The 15,655-nt window shown below is 49.3% G+C and overlaps 1 long non-coding RNA gene across 1 annotated transcript in view; it reads right to left on the bottom strand.

The window, feature by feature from the left end:
* LOC135275102 (uncharacterized) overlaps nt 1-9,450 on the bottom strand; it is a 100,526-nt gene extending 91,076 nt beyond the window's left edge. The window contains exon 1 of the long non-coding RNA XR_010342809.1: nt 9,355-9,450. This is a non-coding gene — a long non-coding RNA (uncharacterized LOC135275102). The remainder of the gene's footprint in view (nt 1-9,354) is intronic.
* Between the last annotated feature and the right edge of the window lie 6,205 nt (nt 9,451-15,655).

Here is a 15,655-nt window from a genome sequence, read left to right as displayed (position 1 = left end):
TATTTGTTGAATTAAAGCAAATAAAGGTTTCAGCTTCAACATTCTGTGATTTTATGCTACTGTTTCTTAGAGTTTTCTCCAAATCAGCAGCTATTTTCTATGAATGAGTAGAATGACAATTATTTTTTTCCCATCGCTGGTCCCTATTAATTCACTCAAGATAAATAAAAATTAATAAGCACTCATTTGTCGTGTGGACTTAATAATCCAAAATTACATTTGTCTTGGCCCAGAGTACTAACTCATCTCACAATATTTGCAATTTATTGAGAATTTAGAATCCAGTGTCTCTCTCACTTCAATGAAGTATACACACACACGTGCACACACACACATGTATGTGTGCACACACGCATGCACACACGCATGCACACACGCATGCACACACGCATGCACACGCACACACACATGCACATGCACACACACATGCACACAAATACTGGCCTAGGGTCTGCAGAAGTAGGAAAGCAAGACAGAACGAAACTAAGAACTCCAAGGATCCTAAGGAAGGCCCCATCCAGCCTAGGATGCTACTTATAACAGAGTCCCCCCAGCTTCCCCGCTAAAGCCACGCTGGGAAAAGATGGTGAGGCCCACTGAAAACTGCAGCCAAAGGGACGCAGATTTCTGTTTAACTCCATTCCCAGATACCAATCCTCAAGGCCCTATTTCTTTCCAAAGAAGTCTGGTCGTTGAACCATAAAAGTCACATGTGAGAATGGGAGGAAGCAGAGAAAGGCCTCCTCTTTGATGCTTCACTCCCGCAATTCTCTAACTTGCCAGTATTTTCTGGGCTGAGAGGAAGCTCCTTTTCCTCCTCTGTCTGATGTCCTTTAGAACCTGATGTGCCCAGCCCTGCAGACAGAAGAGGGGCCCTCAGCATGGAGCCTAGGGTCCTTCAGTACCCACTGCATATGGTGGGGTTCTGTGTAACATTTGGACAAAGAATTCTGCTTTTAAAAGAGCTTCAAAATCATAGGCTGGAGACCGATACCTTGAGTGTTTGATCCAAAAGCAAGAAGTATTATTTGAGAAAAAGGAAACTTCATGAACCTGAGCCACAGCTATAGGCGGGAGATGTCAGGCACTGGCCCAGAAGAGGCTGCAAACCTCATATCTGCCCCAACTGCCTTAGGAGAAGAATGCCCAAACATCGCTTCTGCTCGTGGCTCAAGTTCATGAAGTGGCCCATGGTCTTCCACATTCATTGATGGCTGAAGGAATTTCAGACAATTCTACAGAGTGATAGGCCAAAGACAAAATCCTTTCAGAGGAAGTTCGATGGGGGTCAGCGTGGCTTGGGCAATGGAGTGGAGGGTTGGAGCCTGCAGATCTGGGTTCTGGCCCAGCTTTGCCTGGTGGCATTCATGCTGGACTGTCTGTCATCACCTCCAGTCCTTACCACCCTCATCCACTGTCTCCTCCAGGACCTGGAGTTCCCAGATTCCCCTTCTCTACAGGGCCCCAGGTTGGATCCTGCCAGAGAGCCACTCACATGATATTGGGAAGGTGAAAGAGAGGAGAAGCCATTCTTCTCCTAAGGCGGTTGGGGCAGATATGAGGTTTACAGCCTGTTCTGGGCCTGTGCCTGCATTCTCCCACTCACGGCTGTGGCTCAGAGTCATCACCAGCTTCCCAGAGGTTCCATACCGCTTCCAGGCCAGTCCTGGAGAGACATCCACTTTGAGGCCTGCACGCTGACCTTCCACGATGACTTCCTGACCCTCGCTCCTCCGCCACTTCCGGCAGCTGAGCCACCCTCTAATACCCTGAATGGACACCCTGTGCAAATAGAACACTTCGAATGGGTTGTTTCTCTACTGACTGGTTGACGCAGCAGTTCTGCAGCCTTCAGTGACTACACCTCTCAGAGGCAAAACAGGGTGATCATCACACCCGTCCCATGAAGTTGTGAGGATTAAACAAGAGAACCTGTGGAAGGCGCCCAGCCCATTCCCCTTTTCCCCACCTGCCAAGCCTCACATTTCTCTGCCTTTTTAAATCCCTCCCTCTATGGCCATTTGATGGCTGGTTTTTCCGTGAATAATGTTGTCACTGAGACTTACCTGCATTAATTTCAGCAATCAGTTAATATTATTACAAATAACAATAAGGCAGGAGAGATTGAGCTGAAAGGGATGAAGCAATAGATAAAAAGAGATTGAACCTTTGAGGAGGGGGTCTAATCTGTGAAGTGCCTGGCAGGGGAAGCAGGGAACCACAAGCACAGAGGAGGGGGTTACCACGTAAAGCAGAAAGATCTCTCTTCCAGCAAGAATGAGGGAAGGAGAGCAGGCAGCTGCAGTGCCCTAGATGTGCAGACGGGGCAGGGCCTGGCTATTAAAGGCATTTCCCCCCTGCGGGCTTCACTTTCCCTGTGCCCTTGCCCTTGGCTTTCCGCATGATCAAGAGCACTGATCATTACTGCTTGTCTTTTGTCCACGTTAGACTGTAAGCTCCATGAGGACAGGGCCCACGTCTGACTTGCTCAGCTCTGTATCTCTTGCTGGGCATGTAGTAGGTGCACAAGGCTGTGGGTGCTGGGATGGAAGACTGAGGAAAGCAGTGGAAACTTGGAATGGTTGTGGAGGGGATTGGGAAATGGGGCTGACAACACTGGAGAGGATTGCCAGGTATCCCAAAGAACCCGAGTGCGTGTGGGTTCCTCGCGTTTGCATGCAGCAGTGATCCCAGCAGTATCGGAGACAAAACTGGGGCAGGGGTGCAGAAGGCTGACCTCTGGTTTTAGCAGACAGATATCCTGGGAGGTCAGCAGGGACCAGGGAAGAGGGTTTGTGTTGCTCACCCAGTCTAGCCTACGTGAGGGGCACAGACAAACAGAGGAGGAAGCTGATGGAAAGGGAAAAGAAACAGTCAAAATCCTGGATAATTTGATGAGGGAAAACCAGGCACAGGCAGTGAGAAGTCTGGGAGTAATTGATTGTGGCGGTGGGCTACTGTCAGGTTGAATTCCAGAGAACCACCACAGAAGATGACAAGGTCCAGTGGTCCCTGATGTGGCTGATCATCAGAAGGTCAGATCCAGTTTCTAGACTCATTTCTGGAATTTCTGATTGAACAGGTCTGGGACCTTGAAATCTATATTTTAAAGCTCCCCGGATGGTACTGATGATTGGCCATGATTGGCCATCCTCTGGGAAATGCTAAATCCCTGGCATTAGGGTAGAACTGAGGGTGTGAGTGACAGCGTGGAGTGGAGGTGATGCCAACGTGCCTGAAAAGGTTTGGGAGGCATGTGGGGCATGGGTGGCAGACGGGTTATTCACAAGGATGCCGAAGTCGCATGGGATAATGGCAGGCCTTTGCACGGAGGGGAACACCATGACTCCGGTGGTACCAAAGCCCTACATGAATGGAGGGGCGTATTCATCATTACGAGGATGATGGTGAGAGGGTATGCTGGCAGCCTGGATCTCAGGTCATGATGGAGCAACCACATCTGTGTAAAAGGATGAAGTTGAGAAAAGAGGCAAAGCTCATTCTCCGGAGCTACCTCCACTCCCACAGAGCTACCAACCAATCCAAAAGCGCTCACCAGGTTTATATCTGTATCCACCCCTTTGCAAGTTGCCACGAGACTCTAGGATGAGAGAAACATGTCTGCCGCATGAAGAACGCAGTAGCTTGTGGGGAAGAGATGGAATTTGTGCCCTGCCCAGCTCTCAGACTCTGGTTTTAGCCCTAATAAAGAGGAGCTCTTAGCATGAGACACCTTGCAAAGCTTTGTGCAGTTTTGGTGTCCAGTGGCAAAAGTGACACCAAGCTGCAGAGAGTGGCAGCCCATATTCTACATCGGACCTATCCCCATCTGATACCTATATCAGAATGGGGTAACCTTCAGAAGCATCCAGAGGACACGCCCTCGACATGGACAAGGGTGCTCTAGGTTGGGTACAGCCGACAGCTGCCAAGGGAGGCCCCCTCAAGCAGTCCGAGGTGCACAGCGCATGGACAGACGGGTGACAGACAGCGCATGGACAGACGGGTGACAGACAGCGCATGGACAGTCCTAGGTGCACAGCACATGGACAGATGAGATGGAGGAGGAGAACTGGACAGCCCCACGTGGTGACTACAGCATGAGGTGGCATTTGGGGGAATCTCAGGGCACTTGAGCAGCTTTCCTGGTGGTCCTGCTTGAGCTGCTGGAGAGATACATAGGGCATGTTTGTGCTATGTGGGGGCCTCCCCTGCAGACATTGTTTGGTAAGCTCCCAGGACACTGGGATCCTGGGGTCACATACTCCATATTTTTGCTCAGCCGGCCACCTGCATCCCAGTCACCTGCTGGCTTATTTAAAAAGCAGATTCCTGGGTTCCAACCCAGACCAAGAAGCTTCGAGCAGTGGAAATAAGCAACCCACACTTTAAACAAATCCCGAAAGGGGCTTCATAACCAGACCCACATTTCTGAAGCACTGCCTTCTCCTGACTTACTGGCACCTCGGAGGAAAGTATCATCAGGCCCGTTATCCAGATGAGGAAATCAAAGTTCAGAGAGGTTAAGTCCCTGGCCTGATGCCTTACAGCTAGTAAGTTGCTGAGTTGGCATTTAAAGCCAGGTCCTTCGATTCCATTGCAGCTCTTCTTTCTATCACTCTCCTCTCAAAGAGGGAAGAGTTCACTGGGGAGCTTGAAAGGTGAGGTCCCAAGGGACCACCTGGTGGGGCCTCAACCTGGGCTGGCCTGGGAAGCTGAGCAGGATCTGGAGGGGAAGGCACAGGCATCGAGGACTTCCATTCCCCGAGTGTCTGTGGCATTGAGCACAGCACTGTCATCACACGCACACACGGTCTCATTTTATCCTTGCTTCACTCCTAGACGCTGAATGTTACTGTTCTCATGTTGCGGATGGGACAACCGAAGCTCAGAAGGGTGAAATCCCCTTCCGTGAGTGTGGCCAGTAAGGGACAGAACAGGGATGGGAACGCAGTTGCCCTGGCTGGAGAGTCACATCATTTTCTACCATAGCTGCAACTTTTCTTTTTTAAAGAGCAGAAGCCTCTATTCAAATGAAGTCTGACACAGGATTCCAGGATGTCAGAGAGGTAAGAGTGAAGCCAGCTGATGGCCCTCCCCATCCCTGTTGCTAACGCCGAGGCTTCTTCCTCCACAACCCCAGCCCACATCATCCGTCTTCCAAGCAGAAAGGAAAATACACCTGCAGGGAACTGGGAAGTGGGGCACCAGGATCAGGCAACAGCAGGGGGGCCCTGGCTGGGGTGGGCCAGGCCCCGAGACCCTCTCCCAAACTCCGACTGCAGAGTCAGCTTTGGAGAGGGGGATCCCTATTTCCCTGGGTGGCCCCACAATCAGGATGGCTGCTTCAGGAATGTTTCCATCTTTGAGCCTTGAGTCTCATCATGCCAACCTACCCCCTGCCAAGTCTCTAAAGAAATCAGGCAATGGGTCTGATAAGTTTTGAAAGGCTTCCATTGCTCTGTGAAACACTGGTGAGCAAGTACCTTTAGGAAGCAGTCACAAGCAGTAGGTTTCTCAAATATCTTCCCCTCCTCTGTCTAAGGAAGGAGGAAAGGGGAACAGGGGAAAGGCCAAATGAAGTGGTGCATAAAGCGTGTGCTAACTTTGAAAAAAAAAAAACAAACAAACAAAATCACAACCTTCCACCTTCCTGTAGCTGCTGAACCATGCCAAGGCTGCCTGGTTCTATTCTGCCTGCCTGTTCTTTCCTTCTCAACATCTGGAGATCCAGGAGTTTTCCTTCTTCCCAAGATGCCACTTTCTGAAGTCACTGCCAACGGCATGGTGATCACGAACCCCCACATCATCACAGCTGCCCAAGTACGGGCTCCCCTTCTGCTCCCACCACAACCAAAAGGAGCAACATTCAGAAAAGGAACAGTGTCTGATGCTCATTCTTGTCAGTGTTATTCTTCTCAGTCCTAAGCCACCCCAACCGGGGAGTCACAGCAGCCTGGCCTGGAGGAGAAGTCTCCAGGTGTCAAGATGTGACCGGAGCTGCTCAGCACAGCCACTCTGGGTGTCTTTCTGCTCTGGCTAGGGCCCAGAAGGGAGGACTGCTGGCTACGGCACAGAAAGCCCCTGAGGCAGCCCTGGCCTTCACCAGGCTATAAACACTTTCTCTATCGCCCTCCCAGCAGAAGGCCAAAGGTGGACATGGATGTGGCCCTGCAGACCGCGAGGGAGAACTGAGCTGGTGCACTCTGTCCCCAGAGAGGCCCGCTGGCCAGCGCGCCTGGCTCCCCTCCCTGCCCCATGCCCTCCCACAGGCCCAGCCTTGGCCACTTGCAGCATTCAAGAATGCATGAGCCAATCCCTTGTGGCAAAGGGGAGGAAGCAGAGCCAGGGACAGATTGTTATAAATAGGCACGTCTGACTGAGAAGGTCACCGGCCAGGGCAAAACATGCCAGAAATTCTACAAGAGAGAGACAGACATAAACCATCTGAGCATCTCACAACCTCTCTCTTTCTTGGGGTGGAGAACACGAGTGAGTTCCAAGACAGGGCAAGGGTAAGGAGGTGGCCACGGACATCCAGCCAGCAGCTGAAAAGGCTCTTCTATCGAAGAGGCACTTGTGCACTGCATCTAGTTCTTAAAGAGGCTGGCTTTTCTTGGCACTCATGAGAGACTGGGGAGAGCCCCAGCTGGAGAGCAGGAGGGTCAAAAAGCATAGGGGGCCCTCCAGCCCTTCTCTCTTTTCTACCCCGTCCTTAGCCTTGTCCTGCACCTTGCCTAGTGTGTTATGCAAGGGGGAGGTTATGCCCTCTGTCCTTTCCCAGGGGACAGTTGGCAATGTCAAGAGACATGGTGGTTTCTCTGGACAATTAGGAGGGGGTGCTACTGGCATCCAGAGGGCAGAGGCCAGGTCTGCTGAACATCCTACAATGCACAGGTTAGTCCCCCACAACAAAGAATTACCTGGCCCCAATCATTAACAATGCCAAGGTGAGCCTAGGCCCTCTCAGGAACCCACTTCGCCTCCAGACACCACCTCCTCCCCATTCATTTCCAAGGGCCCTGTCGAGGCAGCCGGAGCACACAAGTACTCATAGCTACGCAAATAGCAACTCCTTATTTGCTGTGTTTGCTCAGCCAATATTGACTTTGCAGCCTAACACTGGTGCTATTGAGCCAGGGTTATTCTCAATATTGTTTGAGCAGCATTAGAACAGCCTGTGATAACCGGCAGCAGAACAGGAAGCTGCGCCTCCCTCCTCAGTCCCCGCTGCCCCCTGCCGCACCCCCTCCGTGGGACGCTCCTGTAAAGACAGAGAAACCTGTGTGCTCATGGAGTCAAGCGGACCTAATGCCCGCTCCTCCACTGAGCAAACACGCCGAGGTTAAAGAGGGAGCGTGCTCTCCGGCTAAGTCAACACTCCAGGGAAGTTGGAGCAACTGAAAAAGGTTACCTGGGGAGGCTGTCCTTTGGGGTGGGGCCGGTGAAAAATGATGGTGAGGCAGTTCCAGGCTATCAGCCAAACCCTGCGGTTGGGCTCTGCAGGGAAAGGCCTGCAGAGACTGGAGCTCAGGGGCTCCAGGTGCCCAAACAGAGAGATGGTGACTCCATCCATCAGCCAAGTACCCAGTAGGTGGGGGTCGAGTAGGGGCCAGTCGCTCACTGATTGGGACCAGAAGCTTGGAGTGGGAGGACCCTGTGGATTAGCTGATGCAGCCACCACATGTTCATGAGGAAGACCTAGAAAACCAGCCTCTGCCTTGAAGCTTGTCTTACCAGCTCTGGGTGTGAGTTCACAAATGAGCACAACTCGCTCCGTAGGAAAGCACTCTCCCTGCCCAATGGGCTGAGGTCCCTTTAACAGATGCCAACATTGACTCTGCCACCGTGAAAGACAGGCCCTAAGGCATAGCCTATAGACTACACTGTAAGCTGCACACCTGTAGACAGGTCACCGCAGTAACCTGCATTCACAGCCGGGTGTGAGGTTCTTCCTGAGCACCTCCTCGGAGGGCCACAGGGAGCAGGGGAGAGAAACCAGTGGCCAAGCCTGCACAAGCCCCTTGGGCAAGCCACAGAAGAGGCAGTCGCATCTCTTGCGCCCCAGCGCTCACAGTCCAGAGGGAGAACCTGGAGACACAGAACTGAAACCGTGCAACCAGCATGGAATCGAGACTCCCGTGTGAGTCTAAGGGGAGTCATGAGCACAGTTTTGCACAACCTGCCCAACCACACCTCGCAGGTCTCCAATGAGACCAGGCAAGCCATGGAGTATTCAGAGACGAGAAATCCACATGGAGTAACTGGGGCGGCTTTTCCTTGCCCACAAGTACAGCAAATGTAGGCTTAGCCGTACATTTGGATCTGGGCCCATGCCGTCTCTCCAGGTCAATATGAAACAAGTTGCCAGGATCAAGGGGGCATTCTAAAAATTAGCTCTAGCCAGTACTAATGGCCTGGGAGTACCAAAATGGTCATTTGCTAAAATTGGCCATTAACATTTTCTACTAACTGCTCTCTCCAAAGACTTGGAAAATGAAGGGGAAATGCCTTGAAAATCAAGAATTATGTAGACTCTTATGGCAACCTGGACTCTAACCCTCAGAAGCTATTCATTTTTGAAAATATATGGTGGCTATTTTCTATATGTGGTTGAATATTTTATCCAGCAGCCAAACCATTCCAGTTTTTCCCACAGCAGACACGGTTTTTTTTTCTTTCTTTCTTTTTTCTTTTTTTCCTTTTCATAGTTTTGTCTACAAAAAGACATGTTAGCCAATATGCTGCCTGCTAGGTCAGTGCCTCCTTTTCTGACCAGCCACAGGAATGGTCCCTGCCGCCATGTTTATCCATCTTCATTTATCTCTCCCTGCCTGAAGCTGTTGGAACAGAGATGGACACCTGACTGAGGGGAGACACCCCATTGGCTGGCCATTGACCAATCAGATTCTGTCTCCTGAAACTCTGGACTTCGATTCTTGGTATTGGGTCCATAACCCCAGGCGATCATGTCCAGATTGAAGTAAACAGGTTTAAACCCAGGAAAGGCAGAACAGAGAAAGCCAGTCTGCAGAGAAAAAAAATGAAACAAACCGACTGAGCTAGGCTGAGATAAAAGACACATAGAAGAAGGGAGAGAGCACAGGCAAGAAGCTGGGAGAGTCTCTAATAACTTTCCAGTAGCTCCACCTTGAGCCTCTCACGGGTCTGGTTGTCATCCCTGCCCTTGAATTCAGTGAGATTCTTCACAGCCTTCCAATAAATTCATTGTTATTACTGAGAGCTAAATTTATAATACTTCTGTTTCTTGCAACCAAACAATTATTGACCAATACCCCTGTTAAGACATCACCCCTGTGCTGCACTGCACTTACTCAACACTGAGCACCTCACTTCTTCTCGCACACCTTTAGTCTAACTGGACCTCCTTTCTCTCCTGGTATTCCTCTGTCTTCATTTTCTCCTTGCGGGGTCTCAGGTAGTAATAACCAGCAGTGTGCCCCAGCGATCAGCAGATGAATGAACTGTGTAACCTAGACACCGTGTTCCACTTAATGGTTTGTTTGCTCAGCCTACTTCAAAGGAGACTGTTAGCCTATCAGTCAATAATTAGTCATTCAACAAATATCCATCAAGCTATGGCCCAACCCCAGCAAAGATATGTTGAAAAAAAAAAACAACCAAAAAAAACTTTTGAAGAGCAAATATAAGCCTTTATATATGGTTGACTTAGGCGTTTCTATTTTCCTTTCACAACAGAGAAGCAATATTGGTGTGCTACCAGTCCTAATGCAGCTAGAAGTTATCAGATACACCAACGACCCTATCAAAAACAGGTGTCAACACAGGCCCAGCTTTTACTTTGCTTGCAGTGGTGGGCTGTTAGCTAAGTGTTGCCCAGTAGGAGAAACAAATAATCCCCAGTGAATCCCAAAAAGAAGTGGAAATGTACCTGAACCACCTATAACATCAGGGCTTCTCTTAGCTTCTCATGGCTGCCTGACCCAGTCTCAGAAGAAGACGTAGAGGGGATTCATTCCATCTTACTTTTATTGGGTACCCTTTTACTATGTGAAATGAATAAAAAAAAATCTCTCATCCCCTCAAACTCTATCATCGCTCTACTCCTCAATTTTAGTATTACTACTGTAATGATAAGATTATAGCTATACATAATAAGATTAAACATTGAAAACCAACTAACAAATCACCCATAAGCTTATCCCCATCATGCAATCGATAGGTTTAAACCCGTAGAAGTCTTCTCTTTTCTTTCCTTTTTCTTTTTTTTTTTTTTTTTTTTTTTTTTTTTTTTTTTGGCATATTACCTTCCACGGGTAGAATTGTCACACAGACATGACCCTGGCAGGCATATCAGGTTATAATTTGCTGTTTAATCTCGCCTGCCACTTTTTCATGTGGAAGCAATATTTTCTAGGCTCATGTTTCCCACTCATGACCTTCAACCCCATCCAAAGCTCTACCCAACTATGACTCAAGCAAGTCCCATTTTTCCCTCCTCTACTTCTCCAGCTCTCCTTTGGAGTGCTACTTGCAGAGCTGCATGGGGGGTGACTCACCACTGTCCACAGGGCCCACTGACAAACCAGGCAGTCGCCTTTCCCCAGGCGTGGCCACTGCTGTGGTACCCTGCCACTTCTGCATGAGTGTTCTGCCCATGCCCATCACCCATCACACACTCTGCCGGGCACACCCACTGCCTCCCCAGGTACCAACGTTTCCTCAGAGTGCCCTTGGCCTTTGCAAGGGCCACAGTTCTCACTTGCCTCTTTGAACACCCAGCAGCCAACACAGAACATAGCACATAGCAGATGCTAAAAAATACTGGGTGAGGCTGGGCACGCACCTCACACCTGTAATCCCAGCACTTTGAAAGGCCAAGGTGGGCAGATCAAGAGGTTAGGAGATCGAGACCATCCTGGCCAACATGATGAAACCCTATCTCTACTAAAATACAAAAAATCAGCTGGGCGTGGTAGCATACACCTGTAATCCCAGATACCTGGGAGGCTGAGGCAGGGGAATTGCTTGAACCCAGGAGGCAGAGGTTGCAATGAACCGATATTGCGCCACTGCACTCCAGTCTGGTGACAGAGCAAGACACTTTCTCAAAAAAAAAAAAAAAAAAAAGGATGGAAAATGAGTGAATAAACTAATGCTTTGTGGATGGACAAAGGAGCCACAAGGTCCCCTGGCCTCCTTTTTCTGCACCTCCTTCTCCTTCACCAATAGCGCTCTGCCACCCTTGCCAATGCATATGCTTTGAGGACTCATTCCCTAAACATCCACATCAAGGCCTACAATCTGCACACACAAGAAGGCCAGGATGCAGGGATTGGGAGTTGGTTCAGTTTATATTGTCTTGAGTCAGAGAAAGGAGCATCCCAGGACTTTTTCCGCCATCAGCTGTTCCCTCCTACTCTTTCCTGTCTGAGCTCTGGCTCTCCTCCCCATCTCGCCATGAATTCTTCCCATCACATCGGGGCATCTCCCTTCCCTTGCTCACTTAAAATAGGTAGTGAGCATCTGTTATGTCTCAGATGCAGACAAATCAGAGGAATCACTGTCCTCAGGGAGTTCATAGTCCAACAGGTCACTGAGATGAAAATAAAAGGAGTAATATGATCTTACGGAGGAGAAGGGTAAGGAGCCTCGCCACAAAGAAGAAATGGCATCTCCAGCTGTGCACATGAGTAGCTTACGTGTCATAGGGACTCAGGTCCCTCAATGGCCTGCAGTGGGGTCTGATGTTCTAGTCTCAGGGTGTGCCTTTGGGTTAAGCATTGCCCTCTTCTTGCAACTGCTTTCAGAGATGAATTCCCACCTTCACATCCCTCAGACTCTAGGATATGAAGCTCTTCTCCCTGTCTGGAAGGGTTAGGGTTGCACTAGAGCACAAGCTTGCTGGGAGCGGAGGAAGGAGTATTATTTGAGGAAGACACAGAAAGACAGATTGGAGGCTCCCATGATGCGCTTCCCCATGGTGAAGGTCAGCTCTTAAGGGGGTGATCCAGAGGCAATGGCTGACACATCCAGGTTGCCTTATGACTTCATGGCCTGGAGGATGTCAGAAGCCTCATTTCTGAACCATCAGCAGAACTCTGAATCTGTAAGGGAATCTGCCGCTCTCTAAATTTGGATCTGCTCAGTTTTACCCCTAGGGAAACTGAGCCCAGAGAAAAGAAAAATGATTGGGTCTCTCCCTTAAGATTCCCTTAGTCTGTAATTTACTCCTGTTTTGCACAATGACACTGGAATATGTATACCCCCCTTGATCAAATAATTCCACTTTGAGAATCTATCTAAAAAAAATAATCCTAAGCACAGAAAAAGCTTTGGGTACAAAGAGAGGTTCATGATAGCATCGTTCAAATGAAAGGGGCAAAATGAAGAGAGAACAGGTCAAGTAATTCTCCTCAATGGAAAACAGGTTGCAGTATCTCCATTAAAAATTATAACTCAGTCCAACTTTTTTTTTTTTTTGAGACAGAGTCTCGCTCTGTCACCAGGCTGGAGTGCAGTGGCGTGATCGCAGCTCACTGCAACCTCTGCCTCCCGGGTTCAAGTGATTCTCCTGCCTCAGCCTCCTGAGTAGCTGGGACTACAGGCACACACTACCACACCCAGCTAATTTTTGTATTTTTAGTGGAGATAGGGTTTCACCGTGTTGGTCAGGATGGTCTCGATCTCTTGGCCTTGTCATTCTCCCACCTCGGCCTCCCAAAGTGCTAGGATTACAGGCATGAGCCACCGTGCCCAGCCCCAACTTTTTAGTAAGTGGAAAAATTCTAGTATGATATTGGAAGGGGATTTGACACAAATTTTAATGTGAGCATATGTGAAAAAAGCAACTGCCTAGAACTGAGAGTGAAAAGAAAAACCTTGGTTTTCCTGTGTGTTCTGCTGGTTCTTTGTGTATTTTTAAGCAGCTATTATAGGTAGTGAGGTTACAAAATAGTGTCTTCAAAGAGATTTTCAAATTGGAAAACATTAAAATTCCATTTTTTAATTATATTTTTATTTATTTTATTTTGTGTGTGTGACAGGGTCTCCCTCTGTTGCCCAGGTTGAAGTGCAGTGGGGCAACCACAGTTTCCTATAGCTTCCAACTCCTGGCCTTAAGCAATCCTCCCGCCCCAGCCTCCTGAGTAGCTGGGACTACAGGCACATGCCACCATGCCCAGCTAATTTTTTCAATAAGAGACAAGGCCTCACTATGTTGTCCAGGCTGGTCTTGAACTCCCGGCCTCAAGTGATCCTCCCACCTCTGCCTCCCAAAGTGTTGGGATTATAGGCATGAGCCACCACACTCCGTCAAAAATTTGATTTTTAAATGATGACATTGAGGAGCCAACTTACCAGGAAAGGAAAGGTAGTTCCTAGCAGCTGGGGCAGCTTGTCACAATTAGTACAAAGGCCACTATCAGAGCCACTCTTTCCTCAAATGATCCCTTAGGACCTCGGTTAGACCACCAAGTATTCACTGGGATGTAATCATTCAAAAAGACTTACTAAGCATTTACTGGCACTAATAGTGACAGGCACTCTTGTTTTCTGGGGATACAGAAGTAAACAAGGCAGGTGGAGTCCCTGCCCTCATGGAGCACACAGTTTAGTGATGGAGGCATTAAATGATTCTGACCATGATTATCATGAACTATGACAGAACTACAAGGAGTTCCCTATCAATTTGGATTGGGTTTGGTTCCCAGTAACAGAAATCCAACTATAGTGATGAAAACAAATAAAGACTTGATCTTTTCCATAAAACAAGTCTAGAAATGTGCAGGCCAGGGCGGCAACAATGGCTCCCACAAAGTCCTCAGGGGCTCAGGCTTTTGCTATGTTTCTGCTCTCACATCCTTAGCACACAGGCCCAAAATAGGTGCTGGAGCTCCAGCCGTCACATTTGTGCTCTGGGTAAAATAAGGAAAAGGTCCAAAGAACAAAATGAAAAAAGAAAAAATATGTGTGACTCCTTCTCAATTTCCTGGAAGGCTTACTCAGCACCTTCCTAGCTGCCAGGTAGGCTGTGAAATGTGGTCATTTAACTGTACGTGTTTCTTCTTTGTTAAATGAGGAGTTGTTACAAAAGAAGAAGGTAATCATGGATGTCAGGAAGGAACCAGAAATCTATGCCCCAGATGATGTAAGAATGAAGCGCAGAGGGATTGATTCAACCAAGTCAAGGTTGGGGGTCAAGGCTGTAAGAGCTCAGTTGAGGCCTGAAGGCTATGTGAGATCCAGACAAGCAGAAGGGTTGGGAAGAATTCTAGGCGGAGGACAGTTCTGATGTGAGCTCAACAGGGCAGCAGAGAGAGTTGTGGAGAGGGTCAGGAGACCTGGCTGTAAGTCCCGGCTCTCCAGGGACATCATGTCCCTTTCAGAGCCTCTCCAGCTGTAAAGTGAGAACTCTGCACTCAGGTCCTGTGAAATATTCATTAGGACCTCTGCGAGGCTGTGCTGGGGCAGGGAGAGGGCACAGCGCTTTATGCCACAGCCCTGTTCTCTTAGGGTTTACAGCTGAGATGGACAGAGGAAACTCATCCTGTTTGGAAGCTGTAAGGAGAGAACCGAATCAGGCACGGAAACCAAGTCCCCACAGAGGGTTCAGAGTTCATATCTGGACACCCTCAGGGACAGACATGGCCTTGCATCCACCTGGGTCATTCCACTGCTGGGCCAGTGTTCCCCCTGCAGGCACAGAGGAAATGGTTGCACACACCCCTGAAGGCCTCTCCTTGGACATGATTCTTGATGAAGCCGCATTGTGGGGCTGGGATGGTGGGATGCAGGGGAACGCAGAGAACCAGCACTCACCAAGCACGTTCTGCACGTTTATTTTCATCATCGCTCCATCAGGTAGGTAGCCATTATTCCCATTTCACAAATGAGGAAGCCAGCCTCAGGGAGGTAAAGTGACTCGTCCGCACGATGGTTCTGAGTGACTGTGAACCCTGAATGAGAGGAGGCTAAGAAGAGCCCTCGGAAAACCCCAAAGCCTGTGACTGCGGAACTTCGGCCAAGCGTCCCCTTGGGGCTCACTTTCCTCACTGTAAAATGAAGTCACCTCTGCTGTGCTAATGACCATTGTGGCAGCTCCCATGCACCCAGCACCTACCACACGCAGGTGCCTTCCCCTCTGCTTCTTTTCATCTCCACAACAACCCCGTGCAGTCGGCCCCAGTTTTCAGACAAGGATTCAACCCCAAGTCCCTCTGCAGCTCTGACCACCGCCACGGCCCACCTCTTAAAGATCCAGAGAAGACCGTTCCCTGTGCCAGGGTGGACACAGCCACCACTTCCCCTTGTCCTTGCTGGGCGTCTGGAGCAGGGCAGGCATGCAGACGTGCCCCTGGCTAGTGGACCAGCTGTGCAAAGACACCAGAGGAAGCCTATCACATTATTACTATTCAGGTCAAAACACCTTCCTGTGTTTAGACAAATTACAATCCATAATTAGTTGCCATCACAGTGGAACAAGCCCGCTGTGGTTTTAAAATCACAGTGACTGCTTTATTTAGCTACAGCGGTTGCAGCCAGGAACCACTGGGTTCAGCGTCAAAGAAAATGTCTGCGCGTTGGCTTTCCAAATTTCTCTTAGCCAGTCCCTTCCCAGCTCCACATGAACACACCTGACCTCCACGCTATGCCACAGTCTTAAGCCAGGGTC

Source organism: Aotus nancymaae, unplaced genomic scaffold, assembly GCF_030222135.1.
Source record: "Aotus nancymaae isolate 86718 unplaced genomic scaffold, 86718_ANA_hifiasm-v0.15.2.pri h1tg000003l, whole genome shotgun sequence".
In the NCBI taxonomy this organism is placed as follows: domain Eukaryota; kingdom Metazoa; phylum Chordata; class Mammalia; order Primates; family Aotidae; genus Aotus; species Aotus nancymaae.
This window is presented reverse-complemented; position numbering and strand designations above follow the sequence as displayed.